The sequence below is a fragment of the Oncorhynchus mykiss genome, chromosome 6 (assembly GCF_013265735.2).
Source record: "Oncorhynchus mykiss isolate Arlee chromosome 6, USDA_OmykA_1.1, whole genome shotgun sequence".
NCBI classification, from domain to species: Eukaryota; Metazoa; Chordata; class Actinopteri; order Salmoniformes; family Salmonidae; genus Oncorhynchus; species Oncorhynchus mykiss.
Genome location: NC_048570.1, coordinates 425,209 through 438,493, shown reverse-complemented (window position 1 = coordinate 438,493; position 13,285 = coordinate 425,209). Strand labels below are relative to the sequence as shown.

General features: G+C 47.9%; 1 protein-coding gene across 1 annotated transcript in view; it reads left to right on the top strand.

Annotated features, from left to right (window-relative positions):
• LOC110525139 (mitogen-activated protein kinase 1) overlaps positions 1–13,285 on the top strand; it is an 89,362-nt gene that overhangs the window by 544 nt on the left and 75,533 nt on the right. The window lies entirely within an intron of this gene.

Genomic DNA, 13,285 nt, shown 5'->3' with positions numbered 1-13,285 from the left:
TGGTTACTTTGTAGACTGTCTAGAATTATCTGTCTAACTCATATTTTTACTGACACATTGTAACATGGAATCTCTGGTTTTGATACATTTGTTGCTGTGTTGATATTGTGCCTTTAGTCTAGTGAGTGAAGGCTCTTGTTACTTCTAGTCTAGTGAGTGAAGACTCTTGTTACTTCTAGTCTAGTGAGTGAAGACTCTTGTTACTTCTAGTCTAGTGAGTGAAGACTCTTGTTACTTCTAGTCTAGTGAGTGAAGGCTCTTGTTACTTCTAGTCTAGTGAGTGAAGACTCTTGTTACTTCTAGTCTAGTGAGTGAAGACTCTTGTTACTTCTAGTCTAGTGAGTGAAGACTCTTGTTACTTTTAGTCTAGTGAGTGAAGGCTCTTGTTACTTCTAGTCTAGTGAGTGAAGGCTCTTGTTACTTCTAGTCTAGTGAGTGAAGGCTCTTGTTACTTCTAGTCTAGTGAGTGAAGGCTCTTGTTACTTCTAGTCTAGTGAGTGAAGGCTCTTGTTACTTCTAGACTAGTGAGTGAAGGCTCTTGTTACTTCTAGTCCAGTGAGTGAAGGCTCTTGTTACTTCTAGTCTAGTGAGTGAAGGCTCTTGTTACTTCTAGTCTAGTGAGTGAAGGCTCTTGTTACTTCTCGTCTAGTGAGTGAAGGTTCTTGTTACTTCTAGTCTAGTGAGTGAAGACTCTTGTTACTTGTTGATCTTGGGTCACCTAGGCTTTGCCAACTCGTAACGCCGATACATTTCCTATTCCATTAATTAACAGTGTTTCAGCACTATTTCGGCGCATATGACAAATGTTTGATTTTAATGTCACCCAGTTTTTTATAAATATAGCCTATCATTTTGACTCGACAATTAATGTATCTTTAATTTTATAAACTTTTCATTAAAGCAACATGTCGGCGATGTCCATCACTGAGTGATTTATCAAAAATAACCTCAGCTCAACTGATACTAGCTGTCTGCCTCTTAAGAACATAAAACTAAATTCCTGCATGCTTATTTTAAAACCTCAAATCAAATGTCCCAATCTGTCAGCAGGCCTTAAACTAGTTCTCAACAAAACTCTAAACATTTTTTCAGAGTTACTGGTAAGCTGGTTTCGGTAAAACGCATACAACTGCAGAATTCACAGTCGTTCACGTTGTCTTGACATCGATTGTAGATGGTGATCAGGGTGCTGATGCGAGAAGGCGTTTGTATAGGGGCAGTGTAAGAGCCAGTGTAATGCTTGATCTGAAAGTGTGGAGCCCTAATGGAGGGTGTGACGCAACCGCATTGACCGACTCTTCGATCGGATGCCAACCGCCATTAAACCCCATGTTAATGGTGTATTACCACCACCAGCTACTAGTTCTCTCTCCTCCACTAGACTAGTTGTAAACTACAGTAGTGATACTAGTTCTCTCTCCTCCACTAGTCTCCAGTTGTAAACTACAGTAGTGATACTAGTTCTCTCTCCTCCACTAGTCTCCAGTTGTAAACTACAGTAGTGATACTAGTTCTCTCTAGGATTGCCATCTGACTGCCAATAGTCCAGTAATACATCATACTGAGAATCTGCTTCCTGGGTGTCCAGTCTGCAGAGAGATGGTCATAAAGTTGTTATTCATTAACTTTTCATAAACAGTAGTGACACTGTAATATAGTACCTGGTTTGTAACATCACATCTAGAATGTAAATAGAATCTCTCACTCAATAGCAGTCTACGTGTCATCTACCGTAAATAGAATCTCTCACTCAATAGCAGTCTACATGTGTCATCTACCGTAAATAGAATCTCTCACTCAATAGCAGTCTACATGTGTCATCTACTGTAAATAGAATCTCGCTCACTCAATAGCAGTTTACATGTGTCATCTACTGTAAATAGAATCTCACTCAATAGCAGTCTACATGTCATCTACTGTAAATAGAATCTCCCTCACTCAATAGCAGTCTACATGTCATCTACTGTAAATAGTTTCTCCCTCACTCAATAGCAGTCTACATGTGTCATCTGCTGTCAATAGAATCTCTCACTCAATAGCAGTCTACATGTGTCATCTACTGTAAATAGAATCTCTCTCACTCAATAGCAGTCTACATGTGTCATCTACTGTAAATAGAATCTCTCTCACTCAATAGCAGTCTACATGTGTCATCTGCTGTCAATAGAATCTCTCACTCAATAGCAGTCTACATGTCATCTACTGTAAATAGAATCTCACTCAATAGCAGTCTACATGTGTCATCTACTGTAAATTGAATCTCGCTCACTCAATAGCAGTCTACATGTGTCTACTGTAAATATAATCTCTCACTCATTAGCAGTCTACACCATACACTGCAAGTCCCACCATAATTGTTAGTGTGTAGTCACTTGCAGTCTGTCTCTCTCACACACACGCGCAAACACAACACAAAGTGTGTGTGTTTTAGCTCATTGAGAAATAGTGGGAGGTGTCAGCAAATGGAGTCTCAGGTTCCGTGAGGAGTTCCATCTGTTCATCTAGTCTCAGGTACCGTGAGGAGGTCCATCTGTTCTTCTAGTCTCAGGTACCGTGAGGAGGCCCATCTGTTCTTCTAGTCTCAGGTACCGTGAGGAGGCCCATCTGTTCTTCTAGTCTCAGGTACCGTGAGGAGGTCCATCTGTTCTTCTAGTCTCAGGTACCGTGAGGAGGCCCATCTGTTCTAGTCTCAGGTACCGTGAGGACGTCAATCTGTTCTAGTCTCAGGTACCGTGAGGAGGCCCATCTGTTCTTCTAGTCTCAGGTACCGTGAGGAGGCCCATCTGTTCTTCTAGTCTCAGGTACCGTGAGGAGGCCCATCTGTTCTTCTAGTCTCAGGTACCGTGAGGAGGTCAATCTGTTCTAGTCTCTGGTACCGTGAGGAGACCCATCTGTTCTTCTAGTCTCAGGTACCGTGAGGAGGCCCATCTGTTCTTCTAGTCTCAGGTACCGTGAGGACGTCAATCTGTTCTAGTCTCAGGTACCGTGAGGAGGCTCATCTGTTCTTCTAGGTACCGTGAGGAGGCCCATCTGGTCTAGTCCCAAGTACCGTGAGGAGACCCATCTGTTCTTCTAGTCTCAGGTACCATGAGGAGGTCCATCTGTTCTTCTAGGTACCGTGAGGAGGCCCATCTGGTCTTGTCCCAAGTACTGTGATGAGGTCCATCTGTTTTTCTAGTCTCAGGTACCATGAGGAGGTCCATCTGTTCTTCTAGTCTCAGGTACCGTGAGGAGGCCCATCTGTTCTTCTAGTCTCAGGTACCGTGAGGAGGCCCAGCTGTTCTTCTAGTCTCAGGTACCGTGAGGAGGTCCATCTGTTCTTCTAGTTTATGTTACAAGGGAGTGAAGGGTAGAGGGAGAGGGAGAAGGGTAGATGGAGAGAGAGGGAGAAGGGTAGATGGAGAGAGAGGGAGAAGGGTAGATGGAGAGAGAGGGAGAAGGATAGATGGAGAGAGAGGGAGAAGGGTAGATGGAGAGAGAGGGAGAAGGGTAGATGGAGAGAGAGGGAGAAGGGTAGATGGAGAGAGAGGGAGAAGGATAGATGGAGAGAGAGGGAGAAGGGTAGATGGAGAGAGAGGGAGAAGGGTAGATGGAGAGAGAGGGAGAAGGGTAGATGGAGAGAGAGGGAGAAGGGTAGATGGAGAGGGAGGGAAAAGGGTAGAGGGAGGGAAAAGGGTAGAGGGAGGGAAAAGGGTAGATGGAGGGAAAAGGGTAGAGGGAGGGAAAAGGTAGAGGGAGGGAAAAGGGTAGAGGGAGGGAAAAGGGTAGAGGGAGGGAAAGGGTAGAGGGAGGGAAAAGGGTAGAGGGAGAGAGAAGGGTAGAAACGGAGGGGCGCGTGGGCCCTGTCATGAAACATCTCCTGACTGTAGGTTTTAGTTGCATGCTTCCTTGAATTCCACCCTCCTGCAGGAACAAGTGAGACAGCCATGGTTTAGGCTATGGTTCCTGGTCAAAAGGAGTGCACTACGTAGGGAAAAGTGTGTAATTCGGGATGCAAGCTACGTCTCAGTGGAGCCAGGCAGGCAGGGAGCAACATGACTGCACTTGGCACGCTCTCTGCATTTTCCAGCTTGCCCCTCCCAGCCTCCCTCCTGCACTGAGCAAACACACACCAACCCTCCCTAACCCTAATCACCCACTCACCTTTCCCTGTGTGAACACAGAAGCAGTCTTTTTCTGTACTACTCCTAATTTTGGAAGGACAGAAAAGTAGACTGCTGGTTTAGGCCGGTCTGTACAGAGTCTTCAGGAAGGATTCACACTGGTTTAGGCTGGTCTGTACAGAGTCTTCAGGAAGGATTCACACTGGTTTAGGCCGGTCTGTACAGAGTCTTCAGGAAGGATTCACACTGGTTTAGGATTGGTCTGTACAGAGTCTTCAGGAAGGATTCACACTGGTTTAGGCTGGTCTGTACAGAGTCTTCAGGAAGGATTCACACTGGTTTAGGATTGGTCTGTACAGAGTCTTCAGGAAGGATTCACACTGGTTTAGGCTGGTCTGTACAGAGTCTTCAGGAAGGATTCACACTGGTTTAGGCTGGTCTGTACAGAGTCTTCAGGAAGGATTCACACTGGTTTAGGCTGGTCTGTACAGAGTCTTCAGGAAGGATTCACACTGGTTTAGGCTGGTCTGTACAGAGTCTTCAGGAAGGATTCACACTGGTTTAGGCTGGTCTGTACAGAGTCTTCAGGAAGGATTCACACTGGTTTAGGCTGGTCTGTACAGAGTCTTCAGGAAGGATTCACACTGGTTTAGGCTGGTCTGTACAGAGTCTTCAGGAAGGATTCACACTGGTTTAGGCTGGTCTGTACAGAGTCTTCAGGAAGGATTCACACTGGTTTAGGCCGGTCTGTACAGAGTCTTCAGGAAGGATTCACACTGGTTTAGGCTGGTCTGTACAGAGTCTTCAGGAAGGATTCACACTGGTTTAGGATTGGTCTGTACAGAGTCTTCAGGAAGGATTCACACTGGTTTAGGCTGGTCTGTACAGAGTCTTCAGGAAGGATTCACACTGGTTTAGGATTGGTCTGTACAGAGTCTTCAGGAAGGATTCACACTGGTTTAGGCTGGTCTGTACAGAGTCTTCAGGAAGGATTCACACTGGTTTAGGCTGGTCTGTACAGAGTCTTCAGGAAGGATTCACACTGGTTTAGGCTGGTCTGTACAGAGTCTTCAGGAAGGATTCACACTGGTTTAGGCTGGTCTGTACAGAGTCTTCAGGAAGGATTCACACTGGTTTAGGCTGGTCTGTACAGAGTCTTCAGGAAGGATTCACACTGGTTTAGGCTGGTCTGTACAGAGTCTTCAGGAAGGATTCACACTGGTTTAGGCTGGTCTGTACAGAGTCTTCAGGAAGGATTCACACTGGTTTAGGCTGGTCTGTACAGAGTCTTCAGGAAGGATTCACACTGGTTTAGGCTGGTCTGTACAGAGTCTTCAGGAAGGATTCACACTGGTTTAGGCCGGTCTGTACAGAGTCTTCAGGAAGGATTCACACTGGTTTAGGCTGGTCTGTACAGAGTCTTCAGGAATGATTCACACTGGTTTAGGCTGGTCTGTACAGAGTCTTCAGGAAGGATTCACACTGGTTTAGGCTGGTCTGTACAGAGTCTTCAGGAAGGATTCACACTGGTTTAGGCTGGTCTGTACAGAGTCTTCAGGAAGGATTCACACTGGTTTAGGCTGGTCTGTACAGAGTCTTCAGGAAGGATTCACACTGGTTTAGGATTGGTCTGTACAGAGTCTTCAGGAAGGATTCACACTGGTTTAGGCTGGTCTGTACAGAGTCTTCAGGAAGGATTCACACTGGTTTAGGCTGGTCTGTACAGTCTTCAGGAAGGATTCACACTGGTTTAGGATTGGTCTGTACAGAGTCTTCAGGAATGATTCACACTGGTTTAGGATTGGTCTGTACAGAGTCTTCAGGAAGGATTCACACTGGTTTAGGCTGGTCTGTACAGTCTTCAGGAATGATTCACACTGGTTTAGGCTGGTCTGTACAGAGTCTTCAGGAAGGATTCACACTGGTTTAGGATTGGTCTGTACAGAGTCTTCAGGAAGGATTCACACTGGTTTAGGATTGGTCTGTACAGAGTCTTCAGGAAGGATTCACACTGGTTTAGGCTGGTCTGTACAGAGTCTTCAGGAAGGATTCACACTGGTTTAGGATTGGTCTGTACAGAGTCTTCAGGAAGGATTCACAGTGGTTTAGGCTGGTCTGTACAGTCTTCAGGAATGATTCACACTGGTTTAGGCTGGTCTGTACAGAGTCTTCAGGAAGGATTCACACTGGTTTAGGCTGGTCTGTACAGAGTCTTCAGGAAGGATTCACACTGGTTTAGGCTGGTCTGTACAAAGTCTTCAGGAAGGATTCACACTGGTTTAGGATTGGTCTGTACAGAGTCTTCAGGAAGGATTCACACTGGTTTAGGCTGGTCTGTACAGAGTCTTCAGGAAGGATTCACACTGGTTTAGGATTGGTCTGTACAGAGTCTTCAGGAAGGATTCACACTGGTTTAGGCTGGTCTGTACAGAGTCTTCAGGAAGGATTCACACTGGTTTAGGATTGGTCTGTACAGAGTCTTCAGGAAGGATTCACACAGGTTTAGGCTGGTCTGTACAGTCTTCAGGAAGGATTCACACTGCTTTAGGCTGGTCTGTACAGAGTCTTCAGGAAGGATTCACACTGGTTTAGGCTGGTCTGTACAGAGTCTTCAGGAAGGATTCACACTGGTTTAGGCTGGTCTGTACAGAGTCTTCAGGAAGGATTCACACTGGTTTAGGATTGGTCTGTACAGAGTCTTCAGGAAGGATTCACACTGGTTTAGGCTGGTCAGTAGAGAGTCTTCAGGAAGGATTCACACTGGTTTAGGATTGGTCTGTACAGAGTCTTCAGGAAGGATTCACACTGGTTTAGGCTGGTCTGTACAGAGTCTTCAGGAAGGATTCACACTGGTTTAGGATTGGTCTGTACAGAGTCTTCAGGAAGGATTCACACTGGTTTAGGCTGGTCTGTACAGTCTTCAGGAATGATTCACACTGGTTTAGGCTGGTCTGTACAGAGTCTTCAGGAAGGATTCACACTGGTTTAGGATTGGTCTGTACAGAGTCTTCAGGAAGGATTCACACTGGTTTAGGCTGGTCTGTACAGTCTTCAGGAATGATTCACACTGGTTTAGGCTGGTCTGTACAGTCTTCAGGAAGGATTCACACTGGTTTAGGCTGGTCTGTACAGAGTCTTCAGGAAGGATTCACACTGGTTTAGGCTGGTCTGTACAGAGTCTTCAGGAAGGATTCACACTGGTTTAGGCTGGTCTGTACAGAGTCTTCAGGAAGGATTCACACTGGTTTAGGCTGGTCTGTACAGAGTCTTCAGGAAGGATTCACACTGGTTTAGGCTGGTCTGTACAGTCTTCAGGAAGGATTCACACTGCTTTAGGCTGGTCTGTACAGAGTCTTCAGGAAGGATTCACACTGGTTTAGGCTGGTCTGTACAGAGTCTTCAGGAAGGATTCACACTGGTTTAGGCTGGTCTGTACAGAGTCTTCAGGAAGGATTAACACTGGTTTAGGATTGGTCTGTACAGAGTCTTCAGGAAGGATTCACACTGGTTTAGGCTGGCCTGCGCACAATACCCCATAATATCAAATAATTTTTACAAATGAAAGCTGAAATGTCTTGGGTCAATAAGTCTTAAACCCCTTTGTTATGACACGCCTAAATATGTACAGGAGTAAAAATATGCTTAAGTCACAATTGTATGTGTGGGGTACACAGATGAGGTAGTCATTCAACAATCATGTTCAACACTATTACTGCACACAGAGTGAGTCCACTTTATCATGTGACCCGTACTGTCTAGCTGTCTGGGTCTCTGTTACCCGTACTGTCTGGGTCTCTGTCTAATAAACCAGGTTTCCATCCAACTTTTTTAGGTGAGTAAGGTACATGTCGGATAGAAAATGTCATGACAGGCCTGATGGAAACAGATTTTTTTTGGTGAACTAGAAACGTCGGTGGAAGTAAGTAGGCTTGGAGTCACGCAGGGACATGTTTAGTCCTCACACTACAGTGTATGGTCAAACCATGCAGTTTATTAGGCTACAGGTGGAATAAGTTAGGACTGTTTATTAGGCTACAGGTGGAATAAGTTAGGACTGTTTATTAGGCTACAGGTGGAATAAGTTAGGACTGTTTATTAGGCTACAGGTGGAATAAGTTAGGACTGTTTATTAGGCTACAGGTGGAATAAGTTAGGACTGTTTATTAGGCTACAGGTGGAATAAGTTAGGACAGTTTATTAGGCTACAGGTGGAATAAGTTAGGACTGTTTATTAGGCTACAGGTGGAATAAGTTAGGACTGTTTATTAGGCTACAGGTGGAATAAGTTAGGACTGTTTATTAGGCTACAGGTGGAATAAGTAGACTAGAGCATGTGTGTTTGTCAGTAATAATGACCTCATGGTGCAGATACCGCTGTAGACTAGAGCGTGTGTTTGTCAGTAAAAATGACCTCATGGTGCAGATACCTCTGTAGACCGCAGTGGGCCCCCAGACAGCAGTGGGCCCCCAGACAGCAGTGGGCCCCCAGACAGCAGTGGGCCCCCAGACAGCAGTGGGCCCCCAGACAGCAGTGGGCCCCCAGACAGCAGTGGGCCCCCAGACAGCAGTGGGCCCCCAGACAGCAGTGGGCCCCCAGACAGCAGTGGGCCCCCAGACAGCAGTGGGCCCCCAGACAGCAGTGGGCCCCCAGGCAGCAGTGGGCCCCCAGACAGCAGTGGGCCCCCAGACAGCAGTGGGCCCCCAGACAGCAGTGGGCCCCCAGACAGCAGTGGGCCCCCAGACAGCAGTGGGCCCCCAGACAGCAGTGGGCCCCCAGACAGCAGTGGGCCCCCAGACAGCAGTGGGCACCAGGCAGCAGTGGGCCCCCAGACAGCAGTGGGCCCCCAGACAGCAGTGGGCACCAGGCAGCAGTGGGCCCCCATTCAGCAGTGGGCCCCCAGACAGCAGTGGGCCCCCGGCAGCAGTGGGCCCCCAGACAGCAGTGGGCACCAGGCAGCAGTGGGCCCCCAGACAGCAGTGGGCCCCCAGACAGCAGTGGGCCCCCAGACAGCAGTGGGCACCAGGCAGCAGTGGGCCCCCAGACAGCAGTGGGCCCCCAGACAGCAGTGGGCCCCCAGACAGCAGTGGGCCCCCAGGCAGCAGTGGGCCCCCAGGCAGCAGTGGGCCCCCAGACAGCAGTGGGCCCCCAGACAGCAGTGGGCCCCCAGGCAGCAGTGGGCCCCCAGGCAGCAGTGGGCCCCCAGGCAGCAGTGGGCCCCCAGACAGCAGTGGGCCCCCAGACAGCAGTGGGCCCCCAGGCAGCAGTGGGCCCCCAGACAGCAGTGGGCCCCCAGGCAGCAGTGGGCCCCCAGGCAGCAGTGGGCCCCCAGACAGCAGTGGGCCCCCAGGCAGCAGTGGGCCCCCAGACAGCAGTGGGCCCCCAGGCAGCAGTGGGCCCCCAGACAGCAGTGGGCCCCCAGACAGCAGTGGGCCCCCAGACAGCAGTGGGCCCCCAGGCAGCAGTGGGCCCCCAGGCAGCAGTGGGCCCCCAGACAGCAGTGGGCCCCCAGACAGCAGTGGGCCCCCAGACAGCAGTGGGCCCCCAGACAGCAGTGGGCCCCCAGGCAGCAGTGGGCCCCCAGGCAGCAGTGGGCCCCCAGACAGCAGTGGGCCCCCAGACAGCAGTGGGCCCCCAGACAGCAGTGGGCCCCCAGACAGCAGTGGGCCCCCAGGCAGCAGTGGGCCCCCAGACAGCAGTGGGCCCCCAGACAGCAGTGGGCCCCCAGACAGCAGTGGGCCCCCAGACAGCAGTGGGCCCCCAGACAGCAGTGGGCTTTTGAATACTGCATCTCGCATAATGGTCATTGTTCAACCAACTATACTCTGGCTGTATTAATATTTACATGGAGGGAGCACTGTGACTAGACTCTGGCTGTGTTAATATTTACATGGAGGGAGCACTGTGACTAGACTCTGGCTGTGTTAATATTTACATGAAGGGAGCACTGTGACTAGATTCTGGCTGTGTTAATATTTATATGGAGGGAGCACTGTGACTAGACTCTGGCTGTGTTAATATTTATATGGAGGGAGCACTGTGACTAGACTCTGGCTGTGTTAATATTTATATGGAGGGAGCACTGTGACTAGACTCTGGCTGTGTTAATATTTATATGGAGGGAGCACTGTGACTAGACTCTGGCTGGCTGTGTTAATATTTATATGGAGGGAGCACTGTGACTAGACTCTGGCTGGCTGTGTTAATATTTATATGGAGGGAGCACTGTGACTAGACTCTGGCTGGCTGTGTTAATATTTATATGGAGGGAGCACTGTGACTAGACTCTGGCTGTATTAATATTTATATGGAGGGAGCACTGTGACTAGACTCTGGCTGTATTAATATTTATATGGAGGGAGCACTGTGACTAGACTCTGGCTGTGTTAATATTTACATGGAGGGAGCACTGTGACTAGACTCTGGCTGTGTTAATATTTACATGAAGGGAGCACTGTGACTAGATTCTGGCTGTGTTAATATTTATATGGAGGGAGCACTGTGACTAGACTCTGGCTGTGTTAATATTTACATGGAGGGAGCACTGTGACTAGACTCTGGCTGTGTTAATATTTACATGGAGGGAGCACTGTGACTAGACTCTGGCTGGCTGTGTTAATATTTACATGGAGGGAGCACTGTGACTAGACTCTGGCTGGCTGTGTTAATATTTACATGGAGGGAGCACTGTGACTAGACTCTGGCTGTGTTAATATTTACATGGAGGGAGCACTGTGACTAGACTCTGGCTGTGTTAATATTTACATGGAGGGAGCACTGTGACTAGACTCTGGCTGTGTTAATATTTACATGGAGGGAGCACTGTGACAACTCTCTGGCTGTGTGAATTTAAATCACACATGCTCAATTTAGCCCAAGTTTCAGCTGATACCACGGCTCACTGGGACTAGATCCATGTCTCTTGTAGAGTTAGTTTGTTTATCTGGATCGTATGGAATCATATGTACAGTTGTAATTTATACTAGAAATGCATGGCATTTTTGGGCTTGATCTTTTTCAGAGGTGTTGGCGATAGCTCTGAAAAATGTTTCCATAGTGGGGCAGCCAATTCCACAAGGTGTCGCAGCGCCCCGCGTACATTCTTTGGGTAGAACCCAGGAGTGTGTGTTTGTCCGAGCGTGTTTGTACAAGTGTGTGTGTGTGTGTGTGTGTATGTCTGTCTGTCCTGCGATGACGTAAGGAGGCTGGAATGTAGCCTAGATCCCTGGTGTGTTCCAGCGTGTGAGCTGTATCAGTGAGAGCTTCCTGTGGACAGTCAGCCACCTCTTCTCCCCTTCGATAACATGGCTTCATGTCAGTTGAGTTCATAAAGTCTCACTGGTCATCTCTGTCCTGGTTGGATGAGGCAGGTCTGGGATCCAGCCAATACAGTCCCAGTGAGTCAATACAAGGTATAAACTGTCCCTTAATCTGATAATAGAGTTTATGGATTAGCTGTTCAATGTCTCGGAATGAGATCATATTATCCCTGTAGTCAGGTCAGGACAAGAGGAAGTTGTTGTGGCTGACACCTCAACACCAACCAATCAGGGTGTAGTCACTAGAAACCAAACCGGGAGGGAGGGACCTACCTGAATGTGTCCAATAAGAATCTCTCGTTTTTGTTGCATAACATTTTACGTGGCAAAAAAAAGGTGGTAAGTCGCGGAGGCGGAACGGCGCACGCGCCGTTAGAGGCGGAGCAAGGCTGTGTGTTTTGACCTGTAGGACCAGTTGGTAGAGGTGTTTGCTTGACCCCTCACTCCCTGACCTCTAACCCCTGACGACTGTAGTGATGAGTGTCAAAATGTTTCCCATCATGGCACCTATATTTCTGCTGGCCCTGTCAGACTGCCGTTACCATGAGCCCAACTTCGTAACACCTCAACTCTACAGCAACCAACCACTCTACCACTGACATCTACAAACACGACAAACCCAACACTGTTGTCATTTTAAGAGAAGGGTTTAATGTGGGGCTTTAATCCATTCATAACTGCCAGTAGAGAAGGGTTTAATGTGGGGCTTTAATCCAGCTGTCACTGCCAGTAGAGAAGGGTTTAATGTGGGGCTTTAATCCAGCTGTAACTGCCAGTAGAGAAGGGTTTAATGTGGGGCTTTAATCCATTCATAACTGCCAGTAGAGAAGGGTTTAATGTGGGGCTTTAATCCAGCTGTCACTGCCAGTAGAGAAGGGTTTAATGTGGGGCTTTAATCCAGCTGTAACTGCTATTAGAGAAGGGTTTAATGTGGGGCTTTAATCCAGCTGTAACTGCCAGTAGAGAAGGGTTTAATGTGGGGCTTTAATCCAGCTGTAACTGCTATTAGAGAAGGGTTTAATGTGGGGCTTTAATCCAGCTGTAACTGCCAGTAGAGAAGGGTTTAATGTGGGGCTTTAATCCATTCATAACTGCCAGTAGAGAAGGGTTTAATGTGGGGCTTTAATCCAGCTGTAACTGCTATTAGAGAAGGGTTTAATGTGGGGCTTTAATCCAGCTGTAACTGCCAGTAGAGAAGGGTTTAATGTGGGGCTTTAATCCATGCATAACTGCCAGTAGAGAAGGGTTTAATGTGGGGCTTTAATCCAGCTGTCACTGCCAGTAGAGAAGGGTTTAATGTGGGGCTTTAATCCAGCTGTAACTGCCAGTAGAGAAGGGTTTAATGTGGGGCTTTAATCCAGCTGTAACTGCCAGTAGAGAAGGGTTTAATGTGGGGCTTTAATCCAGCTGTCACTGCCAGTAGAGAAGGGTTTAATGTGGGGCTTTAATCCAGCTGTAACTACCAGTAGAGAAGGGTTTAATGTGGGGCTTTAATCCAGCTGTCACTGCCAGTAGAGAAGGGTTTAATGTGGGGCTTTAATCCAGCTGTCACTGCCAGTAGAGAAGGGTTTAATGTGGGGCTTTAATCCATTCATAACTGCCAGTAGAGAAGGGTTTAATGTGGGGCTTTAATCCAGCTGTAACTGCCAGTAGAGAAGGGTTTAATGTGGTGCTTTAATCCAGCTGTAACTGCCAGTAGAGAAGGGTTTAATGTGGGGCTTTAATCCATTCATAACTGCCAGTAGAGAAGGGTTTAATGTGGGGCTTTAATCCAGCTGTAACTGCCAGTAGAAAAGGGTTTAATGTGGGGCTTTAATCCAGCTGTAACTGCCAGTAGAGAAGGGTTTAATGTGGTGCTTTAATCC